The sequence below is a fragment of the Gymnoscopelus braueri genome, assembly GCF_963280865.1.
Source record: "Gymnoscopelus braueri genome assembly, chromosome: 5".
NCBI classification, from domain to species: Eukaryota; Metazoa; Chordata; class Actinopteri; order Myctophiformes; family Myctophidae; genus Gymnoscopelus; species Gymnoscopelus braueri.
In genome coordinates, this window is record NC_137606.1 from 27,825,260 (window position 1) to 27,832,368 (window position 7,109).

Sequence of the window (7,109 nt, forward strand, 5' to 3'; positions counted from 1 at the left end):
GAGATATAGCACACTTTTACTTTCCTCTCAATAAATTATTCGTATCAAATTCACAATAATAAAATATCAATGCACAGTTTAAAGTGCGGGGTGCGTAACTATTGTGAATTCAATTTGAATAGTACTGCTTAATGATTACGCCACCTTTTGTAAAGAGGAAGGTCCTCTATGTACACACTTTTTCCTTTTAGGCTTTCACAGGTTCGTGTCAATACTGGTAAGTTTTAGAATACTTTGATTTGAGAACAACAACACTTGAAAATCCCATGAGGAACTGGACACAGAAACGTTTTGTAACAAAAAGGTAAGTACAGTTTATTAGGTCCCTAATACATTGGCATCTGCGCCTTAAAACCATTCAAAATAAACACTAACTAATAAAATACCTAACTAAAACACAGCAATTACACAACAACTATAAAATCAATTATAAAGTTGTGCAAAATACGCAAGGTTCTTTATCAAAGGGGTTTCACTTAGCAGGGGGGTTCTTTGCAAGTACTTCAAAAGTAAAGTGCGGTGCCAATAAAGTGCTTGGATACTCAACATGGTTCGTTCAAGGGGTTTATGTCGTATGTCCATATATGGGGGTGTATGGGAAGAGGATTTAGGCCAGCCTTCTTTGTCTTCTTTCTTCTTTCTCTCCGTCTGCAATGTGCAATTATAGAAACTTGGACCAGTTCATCTGTGCATTTACAGTATACAGCGTAGTGTTCAGTCAGTGGTTATACAAGGATTAAACGTTGCGTTGTTCGAATACTCACTCGCCAGCCAGGCTTTTACACCTGGCGCTGAGTTAGTTGCGCCTGCAACGTTTATCGCCACTTTCCCGTCTCAGCGCTCCTTTTATGGTCTGGTCTCACTCGTCTCATATGGTCATCTCCTTTTATGGTCTGGTCTCGCTCGTCTCTTCCTCCCCTTCGGTTCAATCGCTTCTACTACTTCTTTTCCTCGGGGTAGGCACACCTCGGCTTCCAACTCCTAGGTGGCTGGTGTGTCTACACTCACTTGTTCTCCACCCTTGCTCCGTGGTTCTCTGCACAACCTTCCCCTCTGCTGTCCTTCTCCTACTGACAGGTCTTGCTCTCCCTCGGTGCTCTGCTCTCTTTCAAACGGTCCCGCCTCCACCTTTATACCTGCTAAACCACACCTCTCGCCTCTTTCATTTGTCCTCTGTGACAGACGTCTGGTGACATTGGCCATGACCGTGTCCCCTGGGCGTGACCTCGTGGTCACCTAGAGCCAGTCAGTGTTCAAGGGCAAAATGGACTAAGGGACCGGGGGAAAACATTTATAGATACAACACAGTGCAATTAATGTTATACAGAAAATAATAAGATGATGGTTTAAGTGCACAATAATTATACATTAGCATCAATAAAATAAATATTAAAAAAAATAAGAAAACCCCCGTTTCAACCTTGTCACAAATGTGTATAGCAGTATTTCATCAATCTTTCCTAAGGTACTGTAGAGTATATACTACCTACAATAGATGAGGATTCTATTGACTCATATTTACTAGATGAAGTACAATAGGCCTACAGTAAAGGTCGTGTCTGTACAGCTGAACATTGCTTTGTATTTAATATTCCAGGAGGCCCATTTGAGAGAATCATTGGCTGAAAACAGTTTCCAAATACGTCTAGGATTAAATGGATGTAGTGTGTGTAAGAGGCTTGTCGTACATCTTGAGTGCAATCCAAAGAGTCAGACTTCTTGGATAACTGAGGATGTGGTACAAAGTTTCTAACTGTCATTGCACATGACAGTTAGACAATTTACAGGACATTTTAAGAGTCTTCTAATGCATCGTGTTGCTCACAATGAAAAAGATGGAATTCTTTTCAGTCTATGCTGTAATGGATATGCCTGCTTTGCCCCTCATAAATCAGAATGGAAGCATTTGGAGAGCAGGTTGGATGCTTATGTTTTGACAGATTTATGACACTAGCCAGCTCTTCACCACCTGTTCAAATGTAACATCTGCGATGAACTCATTTGGAGTCATTATCAGATTGTAATGTGGTTATATTTCAGAGATCTGTCATAGTCGTTGAGTGGACCTCTTGGTAGATGTTTATATTTGTTACTATTGTTCTATGAATTTGAGGAAAGGTGGTAAGATGTGTGTGTGTGTGTGTGTGTGTGTGTGTGTGTGTGTGCACACGCGTGCACGTGGTTTGTTTTGTCAATTGCTAGACAGTCATCATCATAAACAGAACATTCTTCTTTTGCTTGCTTTTCTATGATTGTAACCGTGACCAGTGGTGGTAGAAGTACTAAATTTTTTTACTTAAGTAAAATTATCGATACTGCCATGTCGAAATACAAGTGAAAGTCCAGTATTCAAAATGTACTCGACTAAAAGTACAAGAGTATTGGCATCAAAATATACTTAAAGTACCAAAAGTAAAAGTACTCATTATGCATAATGTCCCATTTCACAAGTTTTCAAATGTATAAAATGTAATAAAAAAAAGAAAAAAGGAAAATAGCAGATTTACACGTTGTGAGCTTGTAGATCAGCTATTTTTGAATAGCCGAAGTGTGTATATAGGGCTGAAGTGGTCAATGTATGTTTTGTAATAATAATCAAAATCTACCAAAGTAGCTAGTAACTAAAGTTTTCAAATAATTGTAGTGGTGTAAAAGTACAATATTTGCCTTTGAGATGTAGTGGAGTAGAAGTAAAAGTATTGAAAATACTCCAGTAAAGTCGAAAATAGCTCAAGTACTGTATTGAGTACATTTAGGCCCACTGAGTTATTTCCACCTGACCTTGACCGTGATTAGTAGGCTAAATAACTACAGGTAAAAATGACTACAGCAGCTTAAAAAACATTGCAGGCTTGTAGGCTAAGCATCACAGCTAGGCTCTGGACACATCTACATCTAAAACACCCATTATTAATTTGATTAGCTACAGCTGGGTTGCTTGTGTCAAAGTGTTATACTACTAACATGGCAGGCTGCATAAACATATTTTAGGCAGTCTACATTTATGAATCAAAGGCCTTAGGTCTAAACTGATGAAAGTAGAGATATACTGCCTCCTCTAGTCAAAAAGACTGCAGTGCATGTAAATGCTGTGTCATAACACTGTGGTTCTCAACCTTTTCAAGCCGCTACCCCCCAAAATATTCATATTTGAACTGGGGACCCCCCAAAATAATCATATTTGAACCGTGGACCACCCCCCACCATGACAAGCACCTGGAATTGTAGGAGTTGAGGCATTACATTTAGTTTGACTCGGTTCCGCATATAAATATTATAACACTGGCGTTTGTAGATCTGCTATTTTCATTTTATATAAGTGAGGTTTGGAAAAATGTACAAATATCCTGCGCTGTGAAACCGCCCCTATAAGTGAGGTTTGGAAATTTGTACAATTATCCTGCACCGTGATTGGCCAATCACAATCTATTCAGGACTGTGATTGGCCAGTGTCACATGACACATGTGCATAGCCCTATATAAGAAACCATAACTTGAAAAAAACTATAGATTTGTTTTTTTCAAGTTATGGTTTCGTCCATCATAAAGAGTGTTTCAATAAATGTATTTATCTTTTGTACATGATTGGTTGACTCCATTCAGTATTGTGATTAGCTAGCAAGACACCGCCCACTTCACACAGGGTGTGATTTTTTGCCTCTTTCTTATATTATTTGACAATCTGGCAAATGTTGACCAGTATTTATAGTATAGTTTGTTGATTACCTTTGATGCAGTAATGGTCTTTTTTTTTTAAAGGTCTTAAAAGTCCTTAAATTGTCACTTTACTGTTATCTGGGGACCCCCAAAAACTGTGGGGACCCCCCTGGGGGTACCAACCCACATGCTGAGAACCACTGTATCAGTTTAGTCAATGTACATAATACAACCCCTAGATGGCAGCATATTACCAAGACAAGAGCCCATTCATCTCTTTGAGCTACTTTAGCTGTTTTTGTTGTTGGTTTGTTTTTTCCACAACATGTGTAAGCGGTTCTGGATTACATGTGTATGTGTCACTAATCTATTATTTAATGTAATTTTTAAATGCTAATGCAGAATCAATTGCATGTAATCTACACAGCTTTGAACCATTCTTACATCATGCATGGTTCAGGTTTATAGTCTTTTTAAGTTAGGCCACAGATATCATTTAGTGCATTGGTTCTCAAAGTGGGGTCCGGGGACCCCCAGGGGTCCTTAAGGGAGTTCCAAGAGGTCCCCAGCTAAATGATGGATAGTTAGGAACCAAATGGACCCTTATAGGTCTGTAACTCCGAGAGTGTACAAATGGAACCAAATGGACCCTGACGGGTCCATTTGGTTCCATTTGTACACTCTCAGAGTTAAATGAACATTGATTTTACAATATGAATTGGGGTCCCAGAGATAGAAATGCCATAAAATAGAGGTCCGCAGCCTTATGCATGTCAAACATGGGGGTCCTTCAATCAAAATGGTTGAGAATTGACTGCTAGAGCTGTAAAAATCATCTTTTATGGGGGGTCCGTGGCATATCTTTTCAAAGATATGTGTCAATTTGGGGGTCCTTGACATGAAAAAGAGAACCACTGATTTAGTGCACCTGTCAGTAGAGCAAAGCTGAACATAATTGGTGGGTGGGTTACTCATCATGGCACTGCCAGCCAGGGATCCATATCTCAAACAGTAACCAATACCTGAAAAAGAAGCGAGATCCGAGCAAAGATAACGGAGGAGAGGGCGTAAAATCAAGGTACTTTAATCTCTGTCTACAATTTTTTTTAAAGCCACTGGTGTTGGCTTTTAAAATGTTGTAGACATCATTAAAGTACGTACTTTAATCATGTCTACAACATTTTAAAAGCCACTGGCATTGGCATCAAGGTACCTTGATGCCAATGCCAGTGGCTTTTAAAATGTTGTAGACATGATTAAAATACCTTGATTTTACGTCCTCTCCTCCGTTATTATTTGAGTGCTCGGATCTCTCCTCTTTTTCAGGTTTTGGTTACTTGCACAAATCTATGTTTTTAACTCAACTTTTATCTCCATTGAGCACCTGGTTGATCTCTCTCTCTCTCTCTCTCTCTCTCTCTCTCTCTCTCTCTCTCTCTCTCTCTCTCTCTCAATAACCAATACTTGTTCCCAAGTGTTGTCTGCATATGAATTAAGCTTAAGAATCTTTCATGTTAAGCCTAATTTATACTCCGGAGTGCGACAGTGCTTGCCAGACAAAAATGATTTCAAGCTAACACTGTGTCACATCACATCTTTCAGCAAACAACACAGTCATGTGATGGAATATGAATTCAGCTTTAGGGCCCTTCTCTCATGACATTACACAACAGCTGCCAGACATTTCCTCTATACCAGAGGTTCTCAACCCTTTCAGGCCACCACCCCAAAATAATTATATTTGAGCTGCATGGGGACATCCACCCTGACAAGCACTTGGAATTGTAGGAGTTGAGGCATTCCATTTAGTTTGACTCGGTTCCACAGATAAATATTGGGAAAATAGCAGATCTACAAGCTCACAACGCCTTGGTTGAGAACCACTACTCCAGCATACTGATGAGGCAGAAGTGAACATGACATGTGTGTCATCAGTGTGACCTGCCAGTGAAACACTGGGTCATAAGTGGAACTAAACCCTCTCTGTACTGGTGGATGGTGGCTATTAGTTGGAGCCTTGTACTGTACTGACATGCTGCAGTGACACATGTCTCCAGTGATTACATCACTGCATATATAAATGGTAAATAGTCTGTCTTTCTACAGCACCTTTATCCAAAGCGCTTTACAATTGTGCATTGTACATTCACCCGTTCACAGCTACAGTACATTCACACACTGACGGGTTAGATTGAGTTAGTAGTTAGGGGTTCAGTGCCTTGCTTAAGGACACTTCTACACAGAGCCAGGACACTGAACCAGAAACCTTCTGGTTTCCAGGCGACTGTTCTAACTTCTGAGCCACTGCCGCCCCATAGTTTGTAGTTTGACTGCATGATAGACACTTTACAAAATTTTTATGACAAATTCATTTTATCACAAACTGATCTAGACAGGCCAAATAAAGGATTGTGGCTAACCTCTCGGTGTGTGTGTGTGTGTGTGTGTGTGTGTGTGTGTGTGTGTGTGTGTGTGTGTGTGTGTGTGTGTGTGTGTGTGTGTGTGTGTGTGTGTGTGTGTGTGTGTGTGTGTGTGTGTGTGTGTGTGTGTGTGAGTGTGAGAGAGAGAGAGTGAGAGAGTGAGAGAGTGCAGTCAGACTCCTCCACATCTCCCCAGATTAATATCATCAGTCCACAAAGGAGCCCTCTGTGCCTTGCAGGACAGACAATGAATCCACTGTCTGATTAAACCATTGCCAGCCTAAATGCAAACTGATACAAGCATTTTAGCTCTGGGATTACAAGGAATTCAATCCTCCAATTGTACCTATTCTAGGTGATAAATCAAGATGCAGATATGCCAGAAACTTTCTCTAATATTGAAACTCACTAGTTTAGCATATCTGTGACAAGTGTGTCTCACCCTGAAGGATATGCACATTGACATTTTCAGTAGTAAGTCTGCCAACTCCGACTCCCAGAAAAATAAATCAAGTATTTTCATATTCAATGTACTTCAAGAATGAAATGTTGCATCTTTGAAGCACTAAGCTAAAGTTATTCAGTGGTTCTGCAATGCATGCTCTGTATACCTCTTTAAGTAAGCCATTAAATCTGGGAAGTAAAGAAGCTAGAACTGCACATGAAGTGATCATGTTTTTGTGCTATAAATTTAAGGTAACTATATTGAAGGTTCTAAACAAAGTACCTTGAGCGTGATATAGGCATGTGAATCAATAAACTTTAAATTAATCACAATCGTGGAAGATGGTGAGGCTATAATGATAGGAATGATTGGTTATCATAGATTATTCATGAGGCATTCCAACATAACTAGATAGAAGCAAGAGTGACAAATAAAAATGGAGCGGGGATAAATAGTTTGATGTTGTTGATTCAAATCTACCATAAAAGCCCAGAGGCAGGAGGGCTGCCTGTTTTGTTTTTATTTGAACGCATAAAAAGAGGTCAGAAATTCATTAGATGCAATTAAAGAGGGAGTAAAACTTGATA